This window comes from Lagopus leucura, unplaced genomic scaffold (genome assembly GCF_019238085.1).
Source record: "Lagopus leucura isolate 7727_CA_CO unplaced genomic scaffold, USGS_WTPT01 Super-Scaffold_73, whole genome shotgun sequence".
Lineage (NCBI taxonomy): Eukaryota > Metazoa > Chordata > Aves > Galliformes > Phasianidae > Lagopus > Lagopus leucura.
This window is the reverse complement of record NW_024962252.1, coordinates 25,792,817-25,808,543: the sequence shown is the minus strand read 5'-3', so window position 1 is coordinate 25,808,543 and position 15,727 is coordinate 25,792,817. Positions and strand designations below refer to the sequence as shown.

The following is a 15,727-nucleotide window of genomic DNA, read 5'->3' as shown; positions in this document are numbered from 1 at the left end:
TATCTCAAGAACAGCTCAGTGGCATCACTTTACTCCACTTTGAATGTCTCTCTAGCTCTTCTTCTCAGATGCAGAGGGGACAAATCACTGCTGGAGGCTACATTGAAGCCGGGCTCCTCACAGAGAGGGGAGGGCTGCAGCTACGCTCCCTGAGAGTTTACTCAAATTACTGGTGGTTACTCATTATCTCACAGAACCACTTAACATTATTATTGCTGAAGTCTACAGGGAAGCAAACATGTTCTTGATTGAACTCAGGGGGTAGAGGAGATTAAACTTTCAGCATCCTCCAAATTCACATCTTGGCTAAAATACTTGGCACAGACCCAGCTTCCAAGCAGACAAACAGATGGACAACCAATGTGTCAGTCCAGTTCCCTTCTTTTCTATGGTTAGACACCATTGCTGCTCTTGATATTTACTGCCTGCGGGCAGATTAACACTTCCTCAGCATGGACACTGAGGCAGTAAATAAGAGGTAAAGATGTGGAGAATGATTAACATACAGCAGCTGTTGATACTGCATGATCTGATTATTACGGTTTCTCAGGTAAGATGAGGCTGCACCATTATAGAAGGAGGCAAGGCAGAATAAGCAGGGGCGGTTTAGCTGGAACATCCTCTTGAAACAGTGAATTGTACAGGTATTGTATTACAACTAATGTCTTTAAGCAGTGGTGTCCCTTTGAGAAGCCCTCTGTGTCTGATGCAGGAGGTGAGGCCAAGCGGACCCTGCAGTTGCCCACCCCTGTTGGGATGCGGGCTGTCACTGGTGCCAGCACTGCGTGGCTTGACTCTCCCTTGGACTGGAGCCATCTCTCCATTCTTTCTTCAGTCATTGCCAAGCAGCTGCTTTAGAACTGTTACAGACAACCAAAGCAAACACTCTCTAGAGTGAGTGGTTTCGTTCTCTTGGATCCCGGGGAACATGGGGTGAAAGTGAAGGACTTGGCTGCTACACTCAAGTTGCAGCGTTGCTGGCCAGACAAGAGCCTTGTGTCAGCCCTGAGCCCCAGTGTGTGACTGTTCTGCCTCACTATGTGACCAAGAGATCTGATAAAATCCTCTGCCAGACTCCATAGTCTGAAACAGATGAAGAATTTATTAATCTGCCGAAGATATGACTGCAGTACATCTCTCTCCAAGCCAATTACTCTCTATTTGGTTTTTATTAATTTATTTATTTATTTATTTATTTTGGAAGGGATTAGTCATACCATTAAGCAGAATACACAATAGTCCACCTATTTACATCTGATTATAGCTTTGCTTACACCACCTGAAGCATGGAGTAATTGCCCTGAAGAGCATCTTCCTGATGAGCCATCTACTGCTTTTGCAAACTATAAAATTCTTATGAAGGAAAAAAACAAAATGCACCAAAACAAAACAAAACAGAACAACCCAACAACCCAAAAACAAGAAAAAAAAAAAACAAAAACAAAAACAGAGCAGTAGGATTCATTTTTGTGCTGGCACTCTTCAGTTCAATAGTTTGCCATTCTAACAGCCAGCCTAAGAGCTCCAATTCCAGTGCAAAGCTTTGAAGGAATTTTAGGGTTCTTTTTGGTTCAAGACAGACCACTTTGATTTCTACTTCACAGCTCCTTTTGAATAAATAAATAAATAAGATATAACGCAGAAACGTGGTTCTACAACCTTCATTATAACTGTCTCTGTTGGCATGAAGTTACCTTTCCCCATCTGTGAAGTATGTTTTTTTTGCTTGCACACATATGCATACTAGAAAAAGCAGAAGGATGAAGTATGGTTTAGTGAGACAGGAAGTCAAGGCATTGTAAACATAAGAAAAAGAAGAAAAATAAAAATAAAAATAAAAATAAAAAGAAAAAGAAAGAAAAAAAAGGAAAAATGAAAGGCCTTAGCATAATAAAAGCAAGTGGTTTTTTTGTTTGTATTTTTTTTTAATTTATTTATTTATTTTCTTTAGTGACAATAAAAGGTTCTGACATATGGCCTCTAGCCATGGGAACAAAAATACTTAGCTTGAAAAATCCCATAAAAGCCTGTGTGACCAATTTCAATGCAGATGAAAAAAAAATCTTTGAGAAAATAAGCAAATGAGCTGTTTGCAGTGCAACAAATGCCTACAGTACTAACATGAATTGTGAAATCACTGGCTGTGACTGATCAGAGTTCATTAAAAATAAATCTTGGCCCAGCAGTTTTAATAAACGAAATGAGCTATCAAGGCAGCAATGATTCGCTTTTTCTCATGCAGAAAACTGTCTGATTTTGCATTTTTCTCTCAGCCAAAGAACTTTTGCTGAATTAAAACTAATGCTGGCATACAAAATAAAAATTCATGTCTCATCTTTCTGAGGATGAGAAGAAGATGGGATATAGCATTCAAACCTTCAGAGCCATTTCAATTTAACTTTTTCTAAAATACCTTCCATTATTTAAGGCTTTGTGGGGAAAAAAAAAATAAAAATTGAGGCCCTGTTTTCTTCTCTGCCTGAGGAGGCAATGCTGAGAAGGCAGGCATAAAGGAGGGCTCTGCTCACCCTGCCAGGAACAGCACAAGAGCTGCCAGTTCTGTGCTGCTCAGTGACATGAACATCATCATGCCCCTGAAGATGACTGCTAAGGGGCTCCAGCCTCTGCATAGGGCTGAGCAATCTGAGTGGAAGAAACTCCTACCAATATTGGGCACAGGCCAGAAAGTACCAGCATAGCCTGAACACATTACCTTCAGCAGGGCTGTGGGTCTGAGTTGGAACCTGAAATTACAATCCTGTTTTCTGGTTCAGGAAAGAGAGGAAACAGTGCCTGTGCACAGCACATGGCTGATAGCATCACGTGTTTCCTCTGGATTTTCCCCACTGTTTTCATTTTCTTCCTCATACGGCAGCAACAGCAAATGAACAGCTTTGGTCCCAGAACACAATAACATGTCTTCATATTTATGGCACAACAAATAACACAAAACAAATACATCATCTACTCATGCTTGCATTTTTCTGGCACTGGGACACACAACACTGTGAGTGGGCTCACTGCTACAACAGAATTCCAGTTATGAAAAGGATGTTCAGAAAGCAATAAGGGGTATTAATATTTTTGCCTCCTCCTTTATCCTTCCTTTCTTCTTTCTCTATTGCTGCTTTCCCATAGCCCTCAATCTTGTTGCACCCTTGAGGAGCCACAGTCCTTATTTCTGTTGTGTTCCTCTGATCCTGCTGTTTAGCTCAGAAAGCCAGCTCCTGAGGTTAATACTGTTCCTGACAGCAAACATTTATTGGTAAAAACCCCACCAATTGCAGGATCTATACTAAACTGAGCATATGGAACAAGCTGAATATCAATGTGACAAAGATGAGTACTTTAAGGCAGCACCAGGCAAGCTCCAAGTGCCTGTATCAATTTCCACTTTTGGATATGGTTACAGCTGAGTTCACAGGGGAGCCACAGGCAGAGGTGTGGGTATCCTGATCTAAAGCTCAGTGGAGTGGGTGAAAAGTCACACACTGATTTCAGTGTGTTTTGAACCATGTCTGTAAGTGGAGAGAAGCAAGCACAGAGTACTCTGTGGACCTACTGTACTGGTTCTGGATTTGGGGGAAATTTCTCAAATCTAAACACAAACTGCACAAGTGCAAACTCTGAGTGCATGCGGAAGAAGTGATGTCTGGAGGGTATCGGTCACTTATACCCTAAGGAAAGACAAGGAAAGATAAATGGTTTCAATAAAGTAATGATATTTACTTCTCCTTCACTGCAGCAAAACACCTTCATGAAAGGTCCTAGAGGTTAAATAAATATTCTTAGTCAAATACTTCAGTTAAAATCCAGAGTTGCCCCTACCCATGAGGTCTGATATATATATATTTTTCCTGGTTACCATAACTCGTGCAGCTTTTTTGTCTTGTTGCCCCTAATATCTCTAATTAAAGAGGGCCAGCAAATGAAATAATAAAGCAAGACTGTTGCATGTTGATGTTTTAAGGCAGTTTTTCCTTACTGCAGTCTCTCACGTACAGGGTATTGGGCAAGAACTGACCCCACAGTCTGGCAGCACACACGCAAGGGATCATCACATAGCTATTTCAAGACCATCTCTCTGGAAACTTGATTTTCTTTACTATTTCCATTCATTTTCTCATTGGTGGCAATATGGTGACTAATAAATGAGGTTATGTCTTGGTGGATTTGATAGCAGCAGCCTGCTGCTAGAATTTCTGCTCTTCAACCTAGCCAATACAGAGGGGGTTTTTTGGCATGCAATCCCATCAGTTGTGTGGCCTACTCCCTAAAATGTTCCCCCTCATTTTGATTTGATAAAGATTCCTGCTTACCCATTTTATAGGCCTTAGATGAAGGACAGTTCAGGTTTATCAAACCAGGAGAAGATTGCAGGGAGGAGAGAACAGCAGTATTGTGTTTTTCCACACAACCTGTTACGGTAACAAGCACTCCCCCACAATGTTTGTTGACAGATGGTCAAGGCTCAGGACAAAAAAAAAAAAATGCTTTCAACCGATGGCTGTAGCACCACTTCTGAAATAAGTGTGAGTTCCAGGCTGCTGAGCTCAGGAGATAAGGAAGCAGCAGGACAAGAATTGAATAGGGCAAAGAGGGGGAAGAACAAACGTGCAAAATAAACTCTTGGAGCCCACAGACATAGTATCTCCTGGATAGAGGAATGAAAAAGAAGGGAATGATCTGGATCAGTGACCTTCAAACATGTCTCTGGGCTTAAACCACCACAGAAGCTGGGTTCCGTGCTGAGTGTGGTCATGGATCCTTGTAGCTGTTTGAGCACAAATAAAAGCATTCAAGGATGAGACCAGCAGGAGCTCTCCCATTAGGTGATGCAGTTTAACAGCCCTGTTGTGTCTGTGGTATAATCCTTCCCTTCCCTTCCCTTCCCTTCCCTTCCCTTCCCTTCCCTTCCCTTCCCTTCCCTTCCCTTCCCTTCCCTTCCCTTCCCTGTTCCCCTCATTTTGCCAGCTCAGATATCTATTAAACAGGGAAAAAACCACTTATTTAATCTGAGTTTCAAAGTAAACTATCTGTGCTATCACCTTGAACATATCCCTATCTTCTCTCACAGCGTGGGAGTACTTGTTTACTCCAAATGTTGCAGTGATTGTATGTGTACTTGAAAAAAAAAATGAATCAAAGCATTAATAATTTACCACCAAATAACACTAGTTTTTGCAAAGCTGCATCCACATCCCTAAATACTGCATGAAAGTACATTTCCTGAATATGTGAGTTGCAGATATGTAGTTTCTAAACTGATATGCTGAAAGATGATGGTGCAATAAGATTCAATAAAACTTAGCAAATGTTCTCTTTGTTTTCCTTTTTTTTTCTTTTTTTTTTTTTTTTTCTCTCTTCTCCTATGTGCAAAGTTTTCTCTCTCCTAATAAGTTTCCCTAAAGGACAAAGTTTAGATATTTTCCTTTGCTGCTGATGAATCATCTTGCCACTTGGATATACTCAGCTGATGGAAATTCCAGCAGAATGAGCTCTGGAAGTCAGAGAAAAAGAGAGGTGTGTAACACAATGCAGAGCGCATTGTGTGTGTGCATGCATTCCTCCCTCCACATTTACGTACAATTTTGACATTCTAAAGCAATAATAGACAGGAGAAGAAATGAGGAACTATTCATCCCTTTGGCGCTGTGACTGTAGAGGTAACAGAGATGAATAGTACTAGAAAAGTTTTGAAGTTTTGTGGATGTATTTTGACCCTACCTTTTTTTTTTTTTTTTTTTTAATTGAATCCTTAGCACCTTAACAAGGCAACAATGTTTTCTCAGGGAACACTGAGGAAGAATATCTCAAAATGGAAAAAGTAAGTACAATTTCTATGATTTATGTCATTTACTTTGCAAACATAATATGTACAGCAGAAATTTGGCTGATGCTAATCAGTATATTTTTCTTTGCATCAGTAGAGCAATTTCAGCATATACCAGCTGAGAATCTGGCTCCATGTGTTAAATAAAAAAAGTGGGTCTGGCTTCCTGATCTTTTGTAGTAGACACACAAAACTATTCGTTATTGAGCTTGAAAAGAGATCTCACTTCCCCTTATTGGCAGCAGGCTGAAAAAATAGGGACATGGTGTGCTGAGCTCCTGGGTAGAAGAAATGTTTTCTTTCAAACTATAATGACCTTTTTGGCCATCTTAAGGAATATGTTCAAGCTTCCTTGGCAAGCATAGGTGGGACAGTAGCCAGTTACTACATGAAGGCTTTGAAGATGGAGGGAATAATAAATGAAAAAAGAAATTAAAGAGGAAAGTCTTTTTGTTTCCATATGGGTAGCTAAGGGGAACTGTTCATCCCCCTGCTTTGCAAGCAGAGCACTAATAGAACTGGTACATCAAAATCAATACTTTTTTTGACTGTTCTGTAGCTTGGATGTTGCATGGTTTTTTACCTGACCACAGCGCTCAGAAATAGATGCATTTATCTGCTGAGAATGGCTTTGGGTGGTATTTATTTCTGATCTGTAAATGTCTCTAAACCTACCACTTTCGAAGATGATGTGTGCTGTAATCAACTGAAACCCGGCTTGATAATCCTGACTTTCAACATTGTGCGCAACAGAAAGGACATAATTTAGGGGGAAGAAATAAGAAATTATTGGGTGAAAACAGGAGCACTGCTTTGGCAAAAATGTTATATATCAATATGTGTATTAGTAAAAGAAACTGTAATTTGCGAACAACTGCTGTCAGAAAAAGCAAGTGGAAAAGTAGGTAGAAGCTGGAGGGAAATTGGGGAGCTATGGAAATATATGTACACTATTGTTTTCTGATCCTTAAACAAACTTCATTTGATCATGACTATTGCTCAGGATATGCACTGAGAAGTACTGATTCTTGTGTGTTGAAACATGAAATAAGAGTCTCATAATGTGAAGATCTTGTGAGATATGAAGGTCATAGAAAAAGTGAGCTTTATATAACAGACTTAGGGGGAAGGGATACAAAAACTTGATGGGTTTGAATGTCAAAAGTCTGGTGTCCACCAACCGAATGCTTAGATGTTGCAATTGTTTGTTTTGGAAGGAATAAACTTTTGAGTATACAGAGTGCACTGTTTTGAAGATTAGATCTGTCCTTAATAAGCAATGTTTCCTTACCTCCAAATTTTATTCTATCAGAGTGAGCTTTAGAAGATGATTTCTGTTACTGGAGTTTGCACTAAACTCCTAAATAGCTCTATTATGTCCGGTGACCTCATTCTTACTAGGCTTTACAGGTCAGTGGTGAATTAAGCAGCCAGCTTCCTGCTAATTAATCCTATTTTGTTAAAGAACTGTTAGACTGCATTATCTTATCTCTGTTAAAAGGAAGCTTTTACAGGATTGGCACCAGATTACAGTTATGAATGGCAACCCTGCATCCAACTCTGTCAAGCAGAATCCAAGCAGAAAGGTGGAAGAGCAGAGCACGAGGCTGGCACACAAATGCCCTCTTCTTCCTTGCTGTCCCTCCACCAGATGAGCCCCAGGTGGTTTCGAAGTGATGCAGCCCCTGCAGCTGCAGTGTGTTTGGTGTGCAAGAGTCCTGACAGAAATCCAAGTCCCCACTTGGTGTGACTACACATGGAGGAGGCAAAGTCAGTGCAGTGTTTACATCCAAAATCTTGTTTTGCTGCAGATGAGCAGTGCCCCAACCAAAACTCATCCTGAGACAGCAAATCTCTATCAAAAGAGCTGCTGCTGTGATTGCACAGCTTGCTCAAATTGCGAAGCCTGGAGAGATCCTTTGGTGTCAAGTTTTGAAACCAATGGGTTGGCTTAAATATAATGGAAATTGAGCACCTGTGGAAAATGCCTGTGAATACATAAAAGGTTGGACACTCAATAACTGAAAGTCAGATAACAGAAATGTGCTTCGGGGTTCTGGTCCTTGTTGGACAAGTTGTAAACCAACAGATATACCATTAGGTTTAAAACTGCTTCTCTCTCTTTTTTTTTTTTTTTTTTTTTAATTTATTTCTTAATTTTTCCTTTTGGCTTTAACTGCCCACCACCACTATACCTTTAATATTTCATTGTTTGCTCTGGAGCCATGTGGACTAAGCCTATGACATGCGAGGTTCACCCTGCCAAAAGGCATATCTGAGGAGCAGGGCAGGGAAGGAGAAGAGGAAGGAGGGGAAGTGTTTATAAATGGCTTCATTTTTCTAGATATTTACGTATCAGATGAAATTTGCAGACCTACGTCTATGAAAAACACACATTTCATAGAACAGCACTGGCATGGGGGAAGGAGATTGGCTGCTCTGCAGGCTGCTAAACAATGAAGGCATTTTCAGCTGAGCTACCTGAAATGATCCCCCAAGCTCCTGTATCACCCCACAGCAGGACTCCTGTTCTGCATTTTTGATCCGAAGCTGGGAAGATGCTCAGGGAAGGGGAGCTTGGGGGCTGAGTGGAGCCCTTAAAAACTAAAGAATGAGAAATGGAATCACCTATGCTAAGTGTTCATGTAATATCAAGCTCTTCTTTGGGACATTGGCAAGCTGTATTTGTCTGTCAGGTACTATCAACCAGCACAGCTCCTTGTGATTTGCATCTCTTTGTTGTATTAAAACAGTTGAAACCATGATGCTTTAGGTGCAGTGGCTGAAAACCTGCTGGGTGTTTAATGGTAGCATTTGTACTATTGGAGATTAATAGGAAGTTCTACTTTAAAACCTCTGGCATCTCAGCAACCAAAACAAGATGTTGTTAGCTAGCAAGAAGAATGAAAGAGTCAGCTGTTCAGAAGGACTAAACTGCACATGCCTTGTGATAAATGGCTAATGTATTCTAACGTGCACAGAATTACAGTCTCTTTTCAGCAGCACAGGAGATATGTGAAATAAATTTCCTTTTGCACTGTTTGCTTTGAAACTCCTATTTCTTTATGTGGGAATGAAAACACATCCACGCAAAAAAGAGACAACAAACAAGAAGGGATTAGGAGGTGTGAGCAGCTTCTGCTGTCATGTGACTGCAGACTGTCTGGCATGCAGTCCAGAGCAGCAAACCTGCTCTTCATTTGTAGTTACAGAAGAATTATGATCTGCAGTTAGATGTATGGTGTTTTCCCAGTGATAAAAGGAAGAATTACATCCAGCCTGGAAAAAGTAAAAAATACTTTGAGAAACGAATCTTTTTTTTTTTTTTTAATTTAAAATGATATATTTTGGAAGGAAGAAAGTGTATTAGCTTACCCTGGAGCTTTGCTTCCTTCCTTTTGGATGCCTGATTAAAATCTCTCCTCACTCAACTAATTCCCTAGCTAAAATTGCTAAGACTGGAGGCATTTTACAAAAACAAAACAAAACAAAAACAAAACAAAACAAAAACAACCTCCACTCCTCCCCCCCAAACACACACAAAAAACAAACCTGTAGAACATTAGTTATTTTTAATTTTGCTTGCATGACTTCTACAAAGCTGAATTTAATCACTTCTGCCTTCGTGGGCCACACATTTGCTGTGCTGCGCTGTATGAGAGCATTGAACACATGCACAGAACAACTGCTTTGAGCTGAGCAGAGAGTCTACAAGTACTTGCTTTTATCACGTGCAGTTCAATCACCTAGCTAATTCATTCTGAAATCTGCCTCTTTTTTTTTTCCTTTTTTTTTTTTTTTCTTTTTTCCCATGCCTCTACATCCTAAGCTGCCTTGTGAAAAGAAATAAGTCAAATCTGTGCTTCACAGCTCCCTGCAGCACAGACTTACCAAGCAGCCTATTTTGGAACTCACGTACTTGCAAATGACACATAAACCTCTAACTAAGCCTTAGATCAAGTGACTTCACAGCTACCGGCAGGGCTATTTTTAATTCTCTACCTCATTTTGCACACTAGCAATAATCTGATGCCTGGTAAATTGGGATGATCTGGCTTAAAAGTTCAGCTGCAGCCATGTTAAAAAGACTAGAGGAAATGGATAGCTCATCTCTGGAACTTGCAGCCCTTTGGAACACAGCCAGAACTTCTTAAAAACAAATCAGCTCGGGATTACATTTTGTTAGAGGCAGAATGGCAAAATCATTTCCCATCTATTTTTCAGTCTACTGCTTCCTTTTCGCTGTTAGGAGAGAGCAGTTCTGCTCACCCCCAGCTCAGGGCATTGGCTGGGTGTGGTGTTTTCAGGCACTGGGTAATCTGGTGTCTTGGTGTGTGAGCACAGAAGACAGCTCACACAATCAGCAGCTGGCTCCATTGTGCAGAGAAGCTGTGGGGATGCGTTGGGGCTGCCTGTGCCTCTGCTTCTTTGGCCCATGAGTGCATCCAGGGGCGGTGCAGTTTGTGATAAAATGCTAAGGTATCATGAGAGCAAAGCAAGGATGATTAAGGCAGTGAGTGATGAAAAGCTGCATGCATCAATTCATAAGAAAATAGAACCACCTTGACTGCCGGTGTTCAGCCGCTTTAAAGTTTGACCAGTATACTTATCCAGATGACATAATCTAAGCCAAACCCTGGAATTATGTATAAAACAAGCACATTTCTAATGAAAGGCATGTGCTACTTGACAGCCATCAAGGTGCCATTTTTCAGAGCAGTAAAGTGCTGTAAAATAAAGGCAGCAGATTTTTCCCATCCTAAAATTACAGAAGTGTGTTATCTGCCTCAAGCGGGCACACAGTGTGACGTGATCAGCAGACGGAATCACGCTCTGCTGGTTCCTTGCAATGAAATGCCATGTTTAATGGCTGGAGGAGCAGTGCCTCACGTAGGGAGCTTTCTCACAGTGTGCAGGCCAGAAATGCAAGGCTCCTACCTAGAGGATACCCCAGGATGGTGGGGAAGAGACCAGTGAGGAATATCCTCCTGAACAGGGGACTTCTGCATACCACTCCAGCAACAATCCAGTGCTGTTTGCTCAGCCTTCTGTTCACAAGCACACATTGTCTCTTCCTAAAGTTCCATGTATTCAGAGCCAAACCCCTGCTCTGTTATTCTAGTCTGAATGAGAGCAGCATTTGGAATGGGAAGTATTAATCTTTCTTTGAAACTCTGCATTAGGACAACAGGTCTCCTGGGCAAAGTGTTCTTTGGAAATTAGTGGCAAATGAAGCAAATGTTATGCTGATAAATAAGAACCTCTGGGGATTAATCTGGAAAAGAGACTGGTCCTCAGCAGAGGAACAAGAAATGGACTAGTAATATTGGTGTACCATTTGCTCTGCTGTCATTTACCAGGGCACCTCGTACGCCTGCTGACACCTCTGTGCTCTCACATGCTAAGTGGCATGTGCACAACAAAGTTGCTTAATGCCTGGGAAGGACAAGAGGAGGAGAGGGGAGTGCACTCAGGATAAGATTAGGTTCGGGTATGAGTAGGAGGCAAGCTTGGGGCTCTGTTTCAAAAGGATGAAATTTCACAAACTGTTCTCCATATTTTGGCTCAGCATCATGTCAAATGAGCTGTCTTAAAGATTTCCACTGTGATGGGGAACATTCAAACATTTGAGTTGGAAAGAAAGGCTCCCATCCTGCTTTGGCTCCTTCCTACAATCCCACGGTGGGCTGAGATTACTCTCTGGGGTGTTCCTTGCCTGAGGCCACCAGAAACTTTCCATGCCCAAGAAGTCTGTGCAGGAATAAATGAGAACTACAAGTGCCATGTAGTGCTGTGGCTGAAAGAGTATTTTTGCATTAGTCTCTGCTCCTTTGTATATCTGAGAGCTTCTCAGAGAAAAAGAATGGGTACGTGAGGATTACCCTTATTTCAGTGTAAAAGTTATTTGTGCCTTACTATTTTTATCCATGCACGAAGCCAGCTTATGGCTCAGACCTCAGCTGTGCTACTGCTGAGCTCAGCAGAGTTGGGTGGCCGAGGCTGCTCTGAGAAAGGGCAGTTAGCAGCTGGGCTTCAAATTTTGCCAGAGCAGGGGCAGGAGCTGCTTTGGTGCCTTCCAGTTGGGGAAGGATCATACCTCTTAGGTCTGGCTGATTTCTGAGCTCTTCCACAGCTGTAACAGGTCAGAGAAAATAGCTATACTCCAGAATAGCTTTGCAGGGAAACAACTTTACCATCCTGAGCAGCAAGGGTTTGTAGCCCCTCTGAACAAAAAGTGGGCTGCAGTTGCTGTTGTACAGCTGCCTATCTCTCCCAGCAGTAAGTGGTACTGATGAGGGGGAGCACTATAATAAGAATACTGAGGTGATGCTCAGCAGGGGCTGGAGTCCTGAGGACCTTGCCTGAAATTGGTGGCAGCCTGCAGCTGTGTGAGATGGAGGCTCTTGATGCAGCTGGCTCCACTTGGGATCCCACAGGATCACAGGAAGAGCAGTGGTAACACAGCCTTGAGCTGTTTCCTCCCTGACCCTCCTGTGAAGTGGAAGCTGGACACGGTGATGAATAATAATCCACTTCAGGTACTGATCTGTAGTATTTTCTTGTTTCAGGAGAAAAAAAATCATGCATGGGGAAAAATGCCTTACCATTTTTTGGCATATCTGATATATTTCTCTTTCTATTTGAAAAAAAATATATATATATTACAAAATGCCTTACTTTTGCTTTTAAATGTAATTGATAAATCAACTATTTTCTTTCCTCTGTACTCTTGACTAAATGCTCTTCTCAGGCAGTTCTTGAATCTAGCACAGGGTGCTAGATTCCTCACCAAAGAAGCATAGGGTGTGGAGGAGCAAGGTTTCTCATGCAGGAAAAGGAAATCCATGGAAGAAAAAGGAGTGCTGTGGGTGGATGCTTTGCTAAAGTACGTAATTGCATTCCTGTTTATGAGAGCAGAGCAGTGCTGAACCAGGTTCTTGCTGCAGCTGCTATCATCAGCACGTGGACAGCTGGAAACAATCTGTGTCAGGAGATGGAGAAAGTTAAGGATGAAGGAAACAAAACAGAAATTGGGTGTCCTCTTGCTTTTGGGAGACAGTACGGTTGGACACCGAGAAATACACAAAACAGATAAAGAGCATATCCCTACTGACTAACCTGCAATTATGCTGGGGGCCACCCAGCTGGAGCCTCTATCCTAAGAGATCTTCAAAAGCCACCTCGATGTGGGCCTGGGCATCCTGCTTTGGGTATCCCTACTTGGACAAGGATTGGGCCAGAAGTCCCTGCCAACCTCAGCCTTGATGGGAACCTTGTGAACTTTGGAAATGCTAAGACATCATTAGGAGCTGGGTATGCTAGCAGGGCACACTGGTCCAGCACAGTGGCATCCCATGGACAACAGGAAGGTTATTTCTGGCTAGGGTGTTTGACACAATCTGTGGTTTGCAAATGGTAGCACACAGGGACCACCAGAAATCCTCTGTCTCTCCTAGGATGCACAAATAGATTGTGGTAACTTCCAGTTGCTTGCTTCCTTGGATCAGGATTCTCATATCCTTTTGATCCATTACTGTTCAGTGTTCAGAATGTGCCCCTTCTTGCACAGCCCTAAGATACTGGGCTTCATTCATCTGTCTTCAAGACACTTTGATTCTTTGCTTCTAGCCAAAAGGTCTGAAGCATTCATAACACTCCAGATGACCAGAAGCCACTCTATTCTGGTCTAGTATTAAATGGGGAGGTTGGTGGCCCTGCAAGTGACAGGGGGGTTGGAGAGTCATGATCCTTGAGGTCCATTCCAACCCTGGTGATTGTGTGAAATCTGGTGACGACAATTTTGTGTTAGTTGTGCAGCTGTAAAAAGACCATTTTTGGCTACTCCTTTCCACAGTAGCCCATTACTTGCAGTAGTCAGATTGGGCAAGGTATGGGATATTGCCTGGAAAATTTGGCAGCTTTAAACAGGAAGAACGCTGAATATGTGTATCTCACCTTTTGATAGCTGCCAAGAATTGCCTCCTTGGAAATATATATAATTTCAATGCGCACCAAGAAAATCAGTGTGAGCAAACCCATTCTATATAATAAGCATGCATCCCAACTAGAAACATCATATGCATTTGTAAAATAACAGTAACTAGGTAATGGAAGACATTTTCTGCAGGAGTTTCCTACATTTATAAAACATTTATCAAGACTGAAAGGTGCTCAAACTCCATCAGGAGACATATACTTAACAGTGAAACTGTGTGGTAAGACAGCTTTTGTTTTGCAGCAGGTAAAACTAAACTATAGCTTTGAGTCTGCAAAACCAATTCTTTCTGAAAAAAATGCTAACCCTATCTTTGTTACTTCGTGTTTTGTGTTTTCATGCTGAATCTCACTGCTCCAAATGCAGAACAGTTTGTTTAAAAAGAAAATGACATTTTTCTCCATATCTCTTGAAGAAAATACAGAATGGTGAAATCCACTGGAGTATTCCCACAAGAGCTTAATGCATTGTAGGATAAACAAAACCTGGAAAAGTAAAATCAGCATACAATCCTATCAGTCATATGCAACTGGGATTGCATGAATGCATGAGTCACGAAACATCGGGTTTTGCCTTTCCCATGTGGGCAGAGAACTGAAGCTTTCAAGGCTCTCCCATAGTAATGAAAAATACGGCCACTTGAAGAGAAGAAAGGCTTATCCTTGGCTCCCAGCTGAACAGGTGCACCTGGATAACTCATTTTAATTGCATTCAGATCCCCAGGGGCCAGTATTTCCAAGCAACAGGTGATCCAAACGATTCTTTCTCTGGGAGCAAATTCTGGTGGTACTATGATAGAAGATATTGCTCTGTTTAGTCCATGAGCTCCTTAGGAGGAGACTTCTGTTAGATGAGTGGCTGGGTGCCCCAACCTCCGACTTGGCCTGTAGCTACTGCAACAATGCACGTGTTGAACACTGCTATTCCATTTAACAAGCACTTTCTCAGCAGAGTTGCAAAAAGCTTCTGGCAGGCTCATCAGAAAAATCTGCTAATTTGGCCTGCTCTAAACTGCACCTTTTCAAAACAACACAGCATTTAGTCCAAATGTTGATATTTTTCCCAGGTTGAGTAAAACATCTTTCCAGTAAAAACTGGCAGAAGGAAAACAAAACTAACAGGGCTGCAGTACTTTCAAAGCACAAAAATTTCTTCTATTTAATTTTGAGAAGACTATTTCCTAGAGATCTCTAATTTTCATTGCATTCAAAGGGCTTTGGTGTTGAGTAGTCAGTGCTAACTCCAGTACAAATTCTTACTATAGGCCATTGTGTTATAAGATGTAGTAATTTTTACTGGTATCACATATGGAAATAAATGTTGGCAATAAAATATATGGAACATTAAGGTATTAGAATTTTTTTTTATACAGTCTCTGAAAAGAATTTTAAAATCAGGCTTGAATGCTCTTCCAAAAATAAACTGAAGCAAAACCAAAACAAACCAGCTTTTGAATTCTGCCCCCACATCCATGCTCAAGCTTTACCTAGACTAGTTTTGGGAAAAGAGATGAACGAATAATGGTTTGGAAAGGCTTGCAGGTATGTCCATTATAGACACCCAGGTCTTAGACCTTACTTTGAAAGTACGATGTCTTGTTCTATTGTCAAAGGTATGAATAGTCATTTTGCTAAGGAAAGTCTCTTCCCAGCCAAGTCAGGAGTGCTTTGAACTCCTCATTCTGGTGGCTGATGTCCTCTTGGCATCTCCCCGCAGCTCTGCATGCTGCTGGCTGCCCACCTGTGCTATGGAGGCAATGGGATGGAAGCTGCCTCCCTTAGGGATGTGGAGAGGAGGACTTTGTGGCCTGAACTCTCCAGAAATCTGAAGGTGAGCTGAGAAATCCATATGTTGGCTGGATCAAGGACAGTTAGGAACAATCTTGTTTCCAGCAAGAA

General features: G+C 41.6%; 1 long non-coding RNA gene across 4 annotated transcripts in view; it reads left to right on the top strand.

The window, feature by feature from the left end:
* LOC122184535 overlaps positions 1–15,727 on the top strand; it is a 35,189-nt gene that overhangs the window by 16,971 nt on the left and 2,491 nt on the right. For 2 of the 4 annotated variants that reach the window (XR_006180580.1, XR_006180578.1), the window contains exon 2: positions 5,763–5,827. This is a non-coding gene — a long non-coding RNA (uncharacterized LOC122184535). Of the gene's footprint in view, positions 1–5,762; positions 5,828–7,334; positions 8,876–15,727 lie in introns of those variants that run through there. The other 2 variants (XR_006180579.1, XR_006180581.1) reach the window with 2 other exon arrangements.